The 17,207-nt window shown below is 35.4% G+C and overlaps 1 protein-coding gene across 1 annotated transcript in view; it reads left to right on the forward strand.

Moving 5' to 3' along the window:
- GPATCH2 (G-patch domain containing 2) overlaps positions 1–17,207 on the forward strand; it is a 211,379-nt gene that overhangs the window by 38,319 nt on the left and 155,853 nt on the right. The window lies entirely within an intron of this gene.

Consider the following 17,207-nt stretch of genomic DNA (forward strand, 5'->3'; position numbering starts at 1 on the left):
AGATGGATAACAATTGGAAAATAATGCATCTTCCCGCCCAATAAATTGTCAGTTATACCTTTTAACTAAAATCAATTCATCTTTCCAAAATTTATTGCAATTTCTAATAATAAATCTCCTCAAATGTTTATTCATTTCGTTTTTGATACATTTGTGCCACTTCTGCTATGGTCTAATGTTTTCTCTTTTGATTCATTGTAAATTAGAAAATCTATTTTGAGTCAATTTTCTAGTTAAGAAGTTAAAATCTATAACCTAGCACCTTTTTCACCCTCCTTTGTACATTTTAATACCCTTGAACTTGAACTTAAATGCAGTCCTGTAAATTCTTTTCAGAAGGAGATTAAAAGACTTTTCAATGAAACTTCTTGAGTAAGGGCCAGATTCATAAAACAGGCACTTAAGAGGTTGTTAGATAATTGTTGCCATAGATCCATTTTTGAATCAGAAGTCGGGGGTGGGCTGAAATACATGGGGTTGTACCATCATTTCATGTAAGTGGTACAAAGAAGAGAAATAACCATTTGAATTAGGTTTCAGATATTGATCAGAATGGGCATCTGCTTTTATTTTCTGTTGATAGCAGTAACCCAAAAGTGGCATTAAAGGGAAGCTATATTCTATCTCTATGTCTTGCAGAAATATCTTCTTATTAATCCCCAGGTATGCATTTTTAATCTCTAAATATACATGTTCAGGTTTTGTTTTTTTTTTAAATAATGTATCCTAAGTGATTGAAATCAGTTTGGTTTTCCACAAACACTACATGTACAAAATGTAGTGCTCAGTTTTAAAAATTCGATAAATGATTCATGAACATTTCCCATTCTTTATACTCTTTAATGTTACTTAAATTAAATTTTTTCAATATCATATGGTGAACACTGACTCCTGTTATTTTAATTTGGTACTTTCACTAATTCCATAGTGAAGTCATACTGGTTTCCCTTTTTGTATACCTTCACCTCCTCTGTGCTATTATATAAACTTTAAAAATGAAAGTGAGAAGCCATCTACTTTCCCACCAATTTAATAAAAATGTGTTTGAAATCAACGTGTTTTGAGGCTTGGTGTTAAGCCTATATTTTTGAGTTACACCAATTAAAATTCTAAAGTAGAAAGTGACATTAACTAATTCGACTCAAACTGGTAACTTATTGGCAAATTTATGTAGTTGCTATAATACAAGATGCCATATGATTAAGTTAGCAGTCAAAAAATGTAACTTGTGTTGCCAGAATAGACTGAGTAGAATTAATTATTTGAGCTACCTACATGGCGAAGAAAAGGTACATTTTCTAAGGCAAAGATCAAAAATTAATTCCAAGTCTTTCTTGTTCATCAAGAAGTAGTTCTTTTTTTAAGTTCTGAACTTGTTCATTTTTTTTGATATATGAAGTCTTTAATATAAAATCTATTACTCTTTTGGACTTGCCAGATTAATTTCTACATTAACAAATTATAGGTTTTAATAGATTTAGCTAGCTGTAAAAACTTTAAAAATAATCTGACTTATGTGTACTTCCTGATTGTTTTTCCCATCACGTTAAATATAAAAGTAAATCAGATCATGTTTCTTTAAATAAAAAATGATAAACTAAAATGCTTATGCCTTTCTTTTAAAATACTGATAATAGTTTTTGGTGATTTATTCTAGTTATTTTATAGAATTGGTTAATACAGAGTTCGTGTATTACTAAAGTTTAGGGTTTTCTCTATTACTGTCAATAATGTAGACGTTAACAATAACTGCAATGTCACAGTTGTCAACTTTGCATGGTTAGAACTCAGTTTTTTGAAGGACAACAGTTTTTATCATACTCACCTTTCAAAAGAGGAAGTTATGATTTAGAGAGAATAAGTAACTCACATAATAAGATATTAGCCAGGGTTTAGTTATTTCTGATCGCATTGTCTATCTCTTCCATCTGTCTCGCTAATCTTTCTAGTTCAGTGTGAATTCATCCTAGAGACAGACGTTTTGTCAGTGCTTTTAACTATGCTTTTAGGAATTACCAGGGAAATTTTACTATTTTCAAGCAAAACAAATGTTTTTTAAACAGGTCCGTTAGTCTTACACACACACACACACACACAATTTAAATTAGAAGTCAGAAGTTCATATATGTCCATCATATATATGCATATGTGTGTGTGTATATATGTTCAACATATATATATGTCCCATTTCAATCTGTTGGCTGTTGACATAGCCTAACTATTCTCCCTGTTTAATCGTTAACTTTTCTACTTTCTTTTGTACCACTATCAAGTCTCCTCAAATTCTAATATGATCTTTGTGACCCTTTTGACTTCTAATTTAAATTGTTTACTACCTTTCCTTGGTTTACAAAATAAAATATAAATTACTTTTCTTGCAATTCTAGGCCTTTGCCACTAGTGCTTCTACTTATCTTTCCATTTTCATATCTGAATTCTCTCTAGTTGAATCGGAATAAGCTCTCTCAGATCCATGATTTACTGGCTGTGTGACCTTGGAGAAATCACCCCTTTGAGCTTCATGTTTCTCATCCCTATAATAGGAATAATAAAAGATAAGATGAAATAGTGTAGGTGATAGGACTTTGTAACTGTAAAGGAACTATTATCACTCATTTACCTCAGGAGTCCGAAGCTCAAATGCCTTCTAGGAGCCAGGCAGATAATACACATGTGTGAAGTAGCTTGGTGTTAGGGGATGTATCAGCACACTAGAAAGTGCATTCCCTGGCCGAATATATTTAAATTCAAAACTTCTTTAGATGCTATAATGGCTGTAAAAGGGAGAAAAACCACTGATTGGTCAAATACTGCTGCCCCTTTGTGTATATCATCTTCCCTATTTTAGCCTAAGCTGAAAAGATACATCATTTCATTCCGACAAAGCATTGCATGTTGCAGGTACTTAATACAACCTTAAGGTGGTAGAGGTAGGTGGGTAAGTGGATGACATAAATGAGTAAGTGAAGTTTAATGTATAATGTGGGAAATGAGATGGTTGCATTTTAAGCTATTTTCCTGATCAGCAAGCAGGAGGTTTAAAAAAGACATTGTACAGGGCCGGGCGCACTGGCTCACACCTGTAATTCCAGTGGTTTGGGAGGCCGAAGCAGGCGGATCACTTGAGGTCAAGAGTTCGAGACCAGCCTGGCCAACATAGTGAAACCCCCGTCTCTACTAAAAATACAAAATTAGCCAGGTGTCGTAGTGCATGCCTGTGATCCCAGCTGCTAGGGAGGATGAGTCAGGAGAATTGCTTGAACCCAGGGGGTGGAGGTTTCAGTGAGCCGAGATCGTGCCACGGCACTCCAGCCTGGGTAGCAGAGTGAGACTCTGTCTCAAAAATAAATAAATAAATAAAAATAACAGTAAAATAATAATAATAATAAAAGACATTGTACAGACCATAGTTTGGTCTTTCTGGGTTTTCACTAGAAAATGTACTATGCACACTTTTGCCTTAACTCCTTTTCAAATAGAGTTGGTTATAGAAGCACTATTATAGTTAATTGAGAATTCAGGCATTTTACTGTAAAGATGTTATTTTTCCCTGTCTCTTTGCATTGGTGGACTCCAGCAGACTGAATAGAGCAATAAGTTTGAGTCTAGTGCCTATTTCATTTAATTGCTTTTCCTTCTGATCCTTGACAACTGGCTGAAGAAAACCCTAGTGCTTGAGATTTAATGGTTCTTTTCTATGGGATCTGGAAAATGTGTGCTCTTCATTTTCTCATCTTTAGAGATTTAAATATATCTCATCCAATGTGTTAGGAGCCATTTTTAAAACCTAGATTTAGGTACAGTTAACTCTTGGATCTTTGAAAGAATGTAATATAGATTTGGTTAAACAGTAACATACATGCCAAAGACCCAAAAAACTGCAGTATGTCTATATATTCTGTATTTTTATCATATTTACTAGTGAAATGACCACCTCTGCAGTCTGGGAATTACTTTTCTAGGAGATAGAACTTGAGAGCAGTCTTGGAAAAGTAGTAGTCATTATCCAGGTGAAGAATAGCAGGGTAGCCACTCTGGGCAGAGGGGAGGGCATGAGCAGGGACTTAGGTCATGAAGCAACATGGTGTGCTTCTAGAGGGGAACATAACAAAGAAGGGATGGCAAGAAGCAGAAAAGGGAGGAATAGGCAGGCCATGGTCTACCTGGAGATTGAACAGTTCCATTATAGCAGTCAGGTCCTCTGGGAGATTTTAAGTGACTTGACATGATATATGGGCCCACATTCTTTCACATATAAGAGAAATCACCTCTAATACTACTAAACAGGAGTGAATTGTTTCTCAGATTTTGGAATGATTGGCCCCACCTGGAAGGCTCACTTTTCACCTCTTTCTGCTGTCGTGCCCTGTTCATGATTGCTCAGTTTACTTCCTTCAATGAAAGTGTCCTAAAAAATGTCCTTTTAAAGTTGTTTGCAGCCTAGTTCATGTAAGTAGATGACTGCATAATTGTTATTAGTTACATGCTTGATAAATTGTGTTTAAAATGTTTTATATGTCCATAGTGGAATAGTGGGATATTTCTTTAACTTGTCCTCTCCATGAAATTGTTATCTCCCTTGGGGAAAGGGGGTAGATTTTCTTACTGATGTCAGCTGACAATAGTTTATAACAGTTACCTTTTAGAATCTATTATTTTAGGAGGCTATATTCCATTTCAGTTGTTAAATACATTGGTTTGCATGAATGATGATACTGAGTAAGGAATAAAGAACCATAAAGAAAGTATTACTGAATTAAAGATTTGTGTACTATTTATTTTATTTTTTAGTCTACTTCATTTTGGAGGACATTTAATTATGTGACTGGAATTTTTCTGAGAATGTCATATACTGGATGATGTCTTATGGTTCAATTAAGTTTTAATAGGTAAAGTGCTTTATTTAAATAATAAAAAAAAACTTTGACCTTTCTAATGATGAGATGATCCTGATAGTTGTAATAATAATGCTTAAAAACACAGCTGTGTACTTGAAAAAATTGTTCCTATTGAAATAACTTCCCAGTAGGTAGACCTTACTGGTTATTGTATTCTTAGGTATCATCACTGGGCACAGTGCTGGCCAGGTATCAGAATTAGGTAATTGCTACCAGTTGTTCTTAGCAGTTGAGTGTTTCCTATGCTTCTGAGAAAAGCTTTTAAGTTCTTTAAGTTCTCTGCAAGAATTGTAACTCATTTCTTCATTGATCTGTCTTTTCTGTCCTCTGGAAGAATATGCAGGATGGATTATCCAAGAGAGGGAGGGAATTGAAGATAGAGTCTTCACCAACAAGTTTGCACCTCTGATTTCTATATACTAATAATACCATTATCTCCTAGTCACCTGTCTAGAAAGCTTAACGTCTTATTCTTGCTGTAAAGGAAACAGTGTTGGACTATGGATCCAAAGATAAGTTCAATACATTCTTTATTTTTGAGGTATCAACTGAAATACTCAATTCTTAGCTTCATCATTTACTAGTTTTATGCTTTTGGAAAAATTAAGTTTTGAGTCTTTCATAATACCTATCTAATAGGCTGGCTGTGAAGACTTAAAGAAGTTATGTATTTTAGTCATCCTACTGAAAATATTTTAGTCTTTTTGTTCCTTACTCCTCCCTGGTCAGTTGACAAATCCAGAAGAATCTTCTATATTGTTGCTGAAATTTGCATCTCTCCTTTCCATTTGTACCACCTCTGTTTAGTCCAGTTTCTTCTTAGTTCTCAAACTCTAACAGTGGCCTTGTGATTAGTATCACCACAATTTCACGCTACTGTCATGCAGATTATTATTCTTACTGTAATCTTTCTAAAACCTGGTTCTGTTCATTGCTGTGGTTTGGACTTGTTCAAAATTTTCATTGGTTCTCCTTTGCCTGTTGGTTTCAAGGCCCTTTGTAATTTGACCAGTCTCTTTCTTTCTATCTTAGGTTTCCATACTTTGAGATTTAATTTTTAAAAATTTAATCTTGGATTTTAAGTAGTCATTTTGTAGGATATGGAAAAGGAAAATGAGTGTTTAGTGGTACAGTTTGTCTGGGAAACACTAAATTAAAGCAATTTAAGTAAATTTCTGACATTTAGGACTTTAGTGCTTTTTAAGTAGAACTTTTGCGGAGAAATATGATTTGTACTATTTCCCAAAGGAACTTCTCCCTCCACCCTGCTTTTTTCTTTAAGAATCAGTTTTTAGAACTATCATTTGGAAGTGCTTTTAGGAAACTGTTTGTAGTCAGGAAATTTAGTTTTCCATCTCTTTACTGCTTTTAACTAGCTCTCTGAGATAAATTGATCCTAGAGTAAGAAAATCCTCCGAACTTGCAGAACCTCCCCCCACCACCATACACCATCGGTAGTTCCAGGGCTCTTAGTTATACTTCCAGATTACATCACCTCTTCTCCTAGAGGTAACTACTATCAAGAATTTTATGTTAATCATATCCTCGCCTTTATTTATAGCTTTGTGTTTGTTTTGTAGCACAGTGTATGCGGCCATGTGCTGCATAACAATGTTTCAGTCAAGAATGAACTGCCTCTACAATGGTGATCCCATAAGATTATAATGGAGTTGAAAACTTCCTGTCACCTCATGGCATTGTAACCCCACAGTGCAATACATTACTCACATGTTTATGGTGATTCTGGTGTAAACAAATGACTGTGCTCCCAAAGTATATACAATACAAGTATGTACCGTACATAATAGTTGATAATGGTAATAAACAACTATATTAGTAGATTTATATGTTTACTATAGTGTACTTTTAATCATCATTTTAGAGTATCCTCCTTCAAAAATGTAACTCTGAAACAGCCTCAGACAGGTGCTTCAAAAGGTATTCCAGAAGAAGGTATTGTTATCACAGGAGATGACAGCTCCATGTGTGTTATTGTCCCTGAAGACCTTCCAGTGAGACAAGATGTGGAGGTGGAAGAAAGTGATATTGATGATTCTCACCTTGTGTAGGACTAGGCTAATGTGTGTGTTTGTGTCTTTGTTTTTAACAAAAAGTTTTCAAAGTAAAAAAAAAAAAAGAAAAATTAAAAAATAGAAGAAAGCTTACAGAACAAGAATATAAAGGAAGAAAATAGTTTTGTACAGCTGTGCAATGTATGTTTTAAGCTAAGTGTTATTACAAGAATCAAAAAGTGAAGAATTTTGAATGTCTGTAAAGTTAAATGTTACAATAAACCAAGGTTAAGTTATTATTGAAGAAAGAGTGTATCTTAAAATAAATTTAGTGTAGCTTAAGTATACAATGTTTATAAAGTCTACATTAGTGTCCAAAAGAGTCTTAGGCCTTCACTTTCACTCACCTCTCCCTCACTCACTCACCCAGAGCAACTTCCAGTACTGCAAGCTCCATTCATGGTAAGTGCCCTATACAGGTATACCATTTGTATCACATTTTTTGCTATACATTTTCTATATTTAGATATGTCTAGATACACAAATACCATTGTGTTAGTTACCTATGTTATTCAATACAGTAATATGCTGTAGAGGTTTATAGCCTGGAAGCAATAGGCTGTACCATATAGCCTAGGTGGATAACAGGCGATATCATCTGGGTTTGTGTAAGTATACTCTACAATGTTTGTGTGACTGTGACATTGCCTAAGGATGCATTTCTCAGAATGTATCCCCGGTGTTAACAATGCATGGCTTTAGTGCTACATATTTGGGCAATCTCTAAGCAATCTTATGAGTCTCTGCATTGTTACAAGTTTCTGGCTATTAACAAACATTGCTGCTGTTCTTTTTTTATATTGTTATTATTTTTTGAGACAGACTCTTGCTCTGTCGCCAGGCTGGAATGCAGTGGCGGGATCTCGGCTCACTGCAACCTCCGCCTCCCGGGTTCAAGCGTTTCTCCTGCCTCAGCCTCCCGAGTAGCTGGAACTACAGGAGTGTGCCACCATGCCAGCTAATTTTTGTATTTTTAGTAGAGATGGGGTTTCACCATGTTGGCCAGGATAGTCTCGATCTCGCGACCTCGTGATTCGCCCGCCTCTGCCTCCCAAAGTGCTGGGATTACAGGCGTGAGCCACTGCACCCGGCACTGCTGTTCTTATACATGTCACCTGTTTCACTTTTTACCAATTAATATTAGAATACATTAATCATAGATACATGTATACTATGGAATTCACCAGTGGAGTGAACTATATATAACTGCAAATATTAACATGAATGAGTCTCATTGAGAGAAAAAAAACAAATTATAGAAGAAAACAGTGTAAGATCCCATTCATATAAATATGTACTCAAACAGACAAAATTAAAGAAGTTAGTGTTTGAAGTGGATTAACCTTCCTGGTTAATTTAACATTTGTTTTATTTTTAATAATGCTTTTAATATTATATAAGGTCTATTATGCATTATATTAACATATCTGCCCTCAGCTTTCTTTTTCCACCCTTTTATTTTTTTCTACCTTTCTGGGTCCATTTGTTTTAGGTATATCTTTTGTAAACAGCATATAGTTGGATTTTTTAAAATCTAATATGTTATTGTCCACCATATAACTAATGCTTTCAGATTATTGTGATTTCTGATATATGTGGACATGTATTTATATCAACTCCATATTTTTATTTTTCTAACATTTTGAAAGTTTTTTTTCCTCTAATATTGACTTGTTGCTCTGTTTTATTTTCCGTTCTAATTTTCTCCTCCATTTTACTGGTTTGGAAGTTAGGTATCTACCCTGGTTGCTTCCATGCCTCTGATGTCTTTGAAGTTTTGCTGTGTGTGTTTAACAGCTTTTAAAATCTACTGCCAATATTTAAACCTCTCCTAAATGATACTAGGACTTTGGAGCATTAATTTTGTTTTTTGTTTTCTTTGAGATGGAGTCTCACTCTGTCGCCCAGGCTGGAGCGCAGTGGTGCAATCTAGGCTCACTGCAACTTCCGCCTCCCTGGTTCAAGCAACTCTCCTGCCTCAGCCTCTCAAGTAGCTGGGATTACAGGCGCCCACCAACATGCCCGGCTATTTTTTTTGCATTTTTGTATTTTTTTTTTTTTTAAGTAGAGGTGAGGTTTTACCATGTTGGCCAGGCTGATTTGAAACTCCTGACCTCAAGTGATCCGCCCGCCTCGGCCTCCAACTAGCATTACAGGCGTGAGCCACCATGCCAGGCCTAGAACATTAATTTTGACCACACCTCTTAGAACATAAAATATTCTCTTGATTTCCAGTCTTTTAGTTTTGTCAACCTATAAATTAGACATTATTATTAATGTATAGCATTTATTTAGATCTATACGGTTTACCTGATTCTTTCTCACCTTTCATCTTATATTTCAGTCTCTCTTTGCAGGGTCATTTTTCTTCCATTGTGTTTAGAAGTTCTTTTGGTGAAAATCTAAAACAGCTAAGTTCACGTTTTTAATCTGAAACTACATTGATTTTACCCTTTTTAATGAATAGCAGTTTTTCTTGGTATATAATTCTGGGTTAAATAATTTTTCTCAGCATTTGAAAGATACTCTTGAACTGTCTTCTGGCATTCTCTATTGCTATGAGATATCTGTTCCACTAATGGTAAATAATGTATTTTATTTTTATTCCCTACCTGTTTTTAAGAAAAAAAAAATATGTATTTTATATTCTGTAGTTTCCCAACAATGTATAGATGTAAATTTATTTATCCTGCTTTTTTTTATGTTGTGCTTCCTATATCTGAGAATTCCTATCTGTAATCAGTTCTTTAAAAAAAATTTCAGCCCTTATCCAAATATAGCTTCTCGCTTATTATCAGTCTTCTATCTTGGTTTTTTTTGTTTGTTTATTTGTTTGTTTGTTTAAGATGAAGTCTCGCTCTGTCACCCAGTCTGGAGTGCAGTGGCTCAATCTTGGCTCACTGCAACCTCTGCCTCCCAGGTTCAAGCAATTCTCCTGCCTCAGACTCCTGAGTAGCTGGGATTACAGGTGCCTGTTACTGTGCCTGGCTAATTTTTGTATTTTTAGTAGAGACGGGGGTCTCACCATTTTGGCCAGGCTGGTCTCGAACTCCTGACCTCGTGATCTGCCCACCTCAGCCTCCCAAAGTGCTGGAATTACAGGCGAGAGCCACCGTGCCTGGCTTAAACTTCTAATATTTCACCCTGTTTTCTTGGGAAACACTCCAGAGCTGGGTGTGCCTAGGTTTTCACATGTGTGCACATTCACCTATTCACAAGGACATACTCTCTTGCATAAATCATGGTGAGAAGTTGGGAGAGGTGGGACTCAGAAACTCTGGCTCTGTCTTGCATCATATATTGGAATGAACATTGGACTTTGGAGTCAACATGAGACACAGATTCTTGTCTCACCATGCAACTAATTAGCTATAGAAACCGTGTAAGCCGTTAACCTCTTTTAGCTTCAACTTCTCTCATCTTGCCTTTGTCTTCCAAGTTGTCTTTTATTAAGGGCCTTTTCTTGTAAAGTCTTGTGCTAGGCATTAATGTTTATTTCTAGTTTGCTATCTATAAAATGTAAGTTTTGAAATCAATGGTTTTTAACGTGCTTACTAACCTTATTAACCTGAGGACCAGTGAAAATGTGTAAACGGTAAGAACAAGAGACACAGACCATGAGGCTAGAAATTCTTTCCACCAAGTGTAGAGCAGAGTTCCTTAAATTTAATCTCCCTACAAATCTTGGGGGCTGGTGGGAGTGGATCTTGTTAAAATGTTAATTCTGATTCAATAAGTCGTGGGAGGAACTTGAGATTCTGCGTTTCTAACAAGCTCCCAGAAGATGCTGATGATGTTGGCTTGGGGCCCACTCTTAGTAAGTAGCAAAGCTTGAGAAGAGAAGATAGTTGGGGAAAGGAAAGATTTTAAAGGAGAAGGACGATAAAAGTAAAGGGATTGAGATTACCAAAGGTAATGCTGTACACTAATTATAACGAAAAATTATAGTAGGACACGAGAAGCAGTTCTCTTTGCTGCAATTTTGAGATAATTAGGACATTTTTCACTATAATCATATATACTTTAGTAAATATAAGCACTTCTTATTTGATACAGATTTGTTTTTCTAGGAGTAAAGTGTTTCCCTATTTTTATAAATGTGTAAGTTGAAATGTTAGCTTACTAGAGATCAGAGTCATAATTACTGGTTTTTCATCCTTTGTACATCATCTGATATACATCTTTTGCCCATCCTTTGTTTCATCCTTTATGTCACCATCCATGGAAGGTGGGGGAGTGAGGACACTACCAATTTATTTAAACTCAAGATAGTTTAGATTTATGGTGTGGTATACCAAGTTAAATTTGTGCATCAGAAATATTTAGGAGATAAATTTAAACTATAGTAAATTATTGTGCTTGTCTGTTGAAGTCTCGCTTTTTTGTCTAATACATACCTAAGTGAAACAAATTATTTGATTTTTATCCTGCAAATGTGTGTATGTAACAATAAAATTATTGTTGCGAAAATTATGATGTATTTTATACTTTTCTTGGAGTAAATTCAAAATCTCTTGTGTATTTTATACTTTGAATACATCTTAATTTAATAGCCGCATATAACTAATGGCTACCATGTTGGATGGCACAGCTAAAGGCTTTCACCACATAGACAGTCACTGAGATTAAGGGATAGCTTCATTTCTTTTACTTTTCTCATTTCATTTGGTAAGAACACAATAGCCTATAGTTGTATAATATATAAAAGTAGGACTTTTTCTCAGCAGCAGATAGGTGGTGCCCTGGTTGCAGGCTTTGATGGATTCTCAATGAAAATCCATTTGTCTAGTATTTATAAATATTTTGCAGTAAATTTTGTAAAGATTGCCTTATATGTGACATAAAAAGTAAGTATTTTGGTGGTTAGAATTTAGTAGTTGGCATTCACCTATAGGTGTGTTGGTCAACCCCAATATTATGTCTGAACATTTAAACTCTTAATGATTTTTATGTGCTAAGTGCATAGATTTACTGCTGCAGTTTGAGCATTTTTAAATTAAAATATATCTTTCATTCTGAATGTATTGATTTACACATCTCTGTGTCAATATTAAGTCAAGCGAATTTTCCAATAAGTTAAAAAGATCTGGCAGGGCAAGTTAAATTTATTAGATTTGTTATAGTTTTTTCTTGTCTGTGTTTGGGCATCTGCTTTTTTTTCTTGATTGGAATTTTATTTTAAAAATACAACAAAAAATTTAATAGCACATTCCTATGCCTCTTACTTTTTGTGTGTGATTATTCTCTTTAATAAATTGTAAACCTTCGCTTTCCTTATTAGATTCTTGGCATTCTTTGCCACTGTTTTTTTAAAACAATGTATTTTAAGTATTTTTACATTATTGTAAGATATATCATTGTTTGGATTTTATTTGTGTTGAAAAACTAAGCTATATTTCTTTGCATCCTTTTTGTGTATGTATTTAGGTGCGTTACACCTTTTAAAAAAAATCATACTGCAAAGTAAGATTACCTCAACTCATTGGAAATACTTAACAAGGGTTGAAAAGATTCAGGCATAATCCACCACAGTATCGAAGTGTACATCTGAATGTAGGATTTACATTTGGTGTTACAAGTGAAAACTCTATTTGCGTATTTTCACTAACTCAAAATATCAGTTGTCAAGTCTTTGGGATGTAGGAGAGTATTGGTCATTCTTTGTCCACACACTAGGAAGACAAATACTGGTAGTCTTGATTCATCAGGTGATGCTACTCCAAGTTCATTGATATACTCATTGGATTATGATTTTACTTAGCTATTTTAGACTGGCATCAATATATCTGTCATGATATGCCATTAATTCAAAGTTGACTTTAAAAGACAAAAGATGTAGTAAGCATGCTTCATACCAAAATACGTGGATTGTGTGAAAAGAGGGATGTGAGGGTGTTATTCAATCAGTAAAACATAGTTTGTAAATGGGTAAAAGCTTCGATGTAAGAGGAGAAGGCGGAAAATGGTACCAGAAACCTTAACCAGGACTTAGTGAACTCATCAAGAAGTAGCCCAAGCTCAGAGGCTTGTGCCTATACTCTCAGCTCTTTAGGATACTGAGGCGGGAGAATTGCTTGAATCCAGGAGTTCAAGACCAGCCTGGGCAACATAGTGAGGCCTGTCTCTACAAAAAATTTTTAAAAATTAGCCAGGCCTGGTGGCATGTGCCTGTATTCCCAGCTACTTAGGGAGGCTGAGGTGAGAGGATCCCTTGAGCCTGGAGGATCCCTTGGGCCCAGGAGTTCTTTGAGGCTGTAGTGAGCTATGATCATGCCACTGCCCTTCAATCTGGGCAATAGAACAAGACCTTGTCTTAAAAAATTTTTTAAGTGGCAGAAATACTTCTTTTTAAAACAAAACAAAACTACTTTTTTGTGTCTTGGTGGTATTACTTGCAGTTTAAACTGCTAATCCTCCCCCTGCCATTAAATCAAATCTGCCTGGTACTTTGTGATCCCACCAACCCCCCGCCCCATACTGCAAACTCCCCGATGAAGTGGAGTTTGCAGTATGAAATAAAACCAGGCCAGGCACGGAGTGGCTCATGCCTATAATCCCAGCACTTTGGAAGGCCCAGGTGGGCGAATCACCTGAGGTCAGGAGTTCGAGACCAGCCTGACCAACAGGGAGAAACCCTGTCTCTACTAAAAATACAAAATTAGCCAGGCGTGGTGGCGCATTCCTGTAATCTCAGCTACTCGGGTGGCTGAGGCAGGAGAAACGCTTGAACCCAGGAGGCGGAGGTGGCGGTGAGCTGAGATTGTACCATTGCACTCCAGCCTGGGCAGCAAAAGCGAAACTCCATCTCAAAATAATTATAATAATAAAAAGTAAAACCAGATTTTATATGATACTTCGGACTTTGGCATTGATAACCAATACTATTATGAGTTTCTTGACTTTGACCTGTTAGTACCTCAGGAATTCCATTCACCGTATAACAAAACTGAATTTTTTTCTGTAGACAAAATAGCTACCTGACTTCAATAGATGTATAGAGATAACATTTTATAATAGCTGAAGCTAATACTAATTAAATATTATGCAAAGTTTTTACACAGGCACACTCATTAGACCTCACACTACCATATAGCTTGGATACTCTATCTCAGTTTTACAGATTGGAAAATCAAGACATAGGTTGAGTAATTTCCTCAAGGTCACAAAGCTGTAGCAAGTGGCAGAGGCCACAGTTGAAACTAGGTCTCCATAGGGTCAAAGAACATGCTCTTAAATATTACAGCATACTGCTACCTCTTGCAATAAAACTGTTTTGGCTTTATAATCAGTTGAGTTGTATTATTCTTACTTTTTAAGAAAAGATAACATTTTCAAAATTTGATTGGGGAATTTTCTACCTTAAATTAGGGTAAGGAATTTTTTTTTTTTAATTATCATACTTTAAGTTCTAGGGTACATGTGCATAACGTGCAGGTTTGTTACTTATGTATACTTGTGCCATGTTGGTGTGCTGCACCAATCAACTCGTCAGCACTCATCAACTCGTCATTTACATCAGGTATAACTCCCAGTGCAATCCCTCCCCGCTCCCCGCTCCCCCCTCCCCATAATAGGCCCTGGTGTGTGATGTTCCCCTTCCCAAGTCCAAGTGATCTCATTGTTCAACTCCCACCTATGAGTGAGAACATGCGGTGTTTGGTTTTCTGTTCTTGCGATAATTTGCTGAGAATGGTGGTTTCCAGCTGCATCCATGTCCCTACAAAGGACACAAACTCATCCTTTTTTATGTCTGCATAGTATTCCATGGTGTATATGTGCCACATTTTCTTAATCCAGCTGTCACTGATGGACATTTGGGTTGATTCCAAGTCTTTGCTATTGTGAATAGTGCCACAATAAACATACGTGTGCATGTGTCTTTATAGCAGCATGATTTATAATCCTTTGGGTATATACCCAGTAATGGGATGGCTGGGTCATATGGTACTTCTAGTTCTAGATCCTTGAGGAATCGCCATGCTGTTTTCCATAATGGTTGAACTAGTTTACAATCCCACCAGCAGTGTAAAAGTGTTCCTATTTCTCCACATCCTCTCTAGCACCTGTTGCTTCCTGACTTTTTAATGATTGCCATTCTAACTGGTGTGAGATGGTATCTCATTGTGGTTTTGATTTGCATTTCTTTGATGGTCAGTGATGACGAGCATTTTTTCATGTGTCTGTTGGCTGTATGCATGTCTTCTTTTGAGAAATGTCTGTTCATGTCCTTTGCCCACTTTTTGATGGGGTTGTTTTTTTCTTGTAAATTTGTTTGAGTTCTTTGTAGGTTCTGAATATTAGCCCTTTGTCAGATGAGTAGATTGCAGAAATTTTCTCCCATTCTATAGGTTGCCTGTTCATTCTGATGGTAGTTTCTTTTGCTCTGCAGAAGCTCTTTAGTTTAATTAGATCCCTTTTGTCAATTTTGGCTTTTGTTGCCTTTGCTTCTGGTGTTTTAGACATGAAGTCCAGGATAAGGAATTTTTTAAAGCCTTTTATTATCTTTCCAGTGGTCCTATACTTATAAACAGATGCGGGTTTCTATTAAATCTTTGCTTAGCTGTTGAATATATGCTGGTATAAAATAGCACTCTTATGTGAAAATATTTGTGCATTATCCAATTAGCAAATATATTATAAATTGCATTTTTTCAGGCATGATATTAGCAATTAATCTGCTTTGCACATTCCTATCTTAGAGTTTTTAAAAGCTATGCAGCAAAACCAAAACAATGCTAAAAAGCCAAAATATGATCACCAGTGCTTGCGATATATTCAGTCATCTGCTTAATCCTTATCCCCTTCGCATTGTCAATACCCATCTAATTCCACTTTAACAACAGTAATTGGCTGATGGAGTAGAAGATATAGATTTGTTTTCTTGATGACTCCTTGACTTTTTTTCCTCTGGTAATACTAATAGAATTCCAAATCCGTACTGGTGCGATCATGTCATGAGTAGGTCAACAGTCATGTCAAGGTCCTATTGGAAACCTCATAGCCAACATCTTAATTTAGACTTAGCTATCTTTTTCACTTGTATGTGCAATTGTAAGCAATTTTTTCAAGTCTCAGCTCTCCATTATAACAGAATTCATTTAGTTCAAAGGGTGATAGTTCTGCATGTGAATTATGTGGCTGAAGCTGGCTACAATGGAGTAAATAGAATGTATAAAAATTTGGGAACCATTTGCATAGTAATATACATGTGTTTCTTTTTTGAAGTTACATAGGTTCAACAAAAATAGGAAAACACTTATGCATTTTCTTTTTGCTATCACTGTTACTTTTATGATGTTATAAACTTTGCGGTAATGAAACATGGATGATTTAATAATGTTAGGTTCTAGGAAAGTGTACTTTAACTTTAAATAGGGTCTTAATCATTCTGTTACTATCAGATAGTGTGTCATCACTGGTTCAATTTAATTCATTACATGTGACAGGAAAAATATGTATTCATAATAGGAAAATGCATTCTTGAATTATAAAACTACTTTGATTTTTTGGGATGGGAGGTATATAATCAGGCAAAGCATTCCAGATATTGAAGTTTGGATTTGTAAGTGTTTGTGTACATATGTGTGGATACATTTACCTGTGTTTTAATATATGCCTTTGGTACCTTTTCATTTTTTTGGTTCATAACCTTGATTAATGTCTATCTACCAACTATACTATTTTCTGTATGTAAATGGACCCACTGCACTCATGATGTCTTGGATAGTAACAGATGATAATAACGTGAAGCTATTAGGTTTGGATTTTTAAAAATTTAGAATTTTGGAAAAAACACAAAAATTAAGTAGGAACAATGGGCTAAAAAATAGAAGCTATAAGCTTTTAAAACTTACAGAAATGAACTTTTATAGGGACTTAAAATGAAGGCATTCTGATTACCCTTAGGTTTTATAATTTCTGCTAATATTGTTCTATTAAATTGAAATCTAGAGCGGTTCTTTACACTGATATTTGTTTGTTTATTTGTTATCCGCCAAGTACAGAGATTGTACACATCCAGGAGCGAGGCTTTATTATCATACTAATAGGTTTCTGGTACTGCCATTTATTTGTTTGGAAGGCCAAAGCAATCAAATTGGAAGCACATAAAGAATCAGTAACAGTTTTCTCATGTCATGATGCATTGATTTTTTACATCAGTTGTATTTTAAATCTGAGCCACTTGGAATTTTGACCAATAAATTCAAACTTTTATATTAAGTAAGCTTACCCGGTT

Source organism: Theropithecus gelada, chromosome 1 (assembly GCF_003255815.1).
Source record: "Theropithecus gelada isolate Dixy chromosome 1, Tgel_1.0, whole genome shotgun sequence".
NCBI lineage: Eukaryota > Metazoa > Chordata > Mammalia > Primates > Cercopithecidae > Theropithecus > Theropithecus gelada.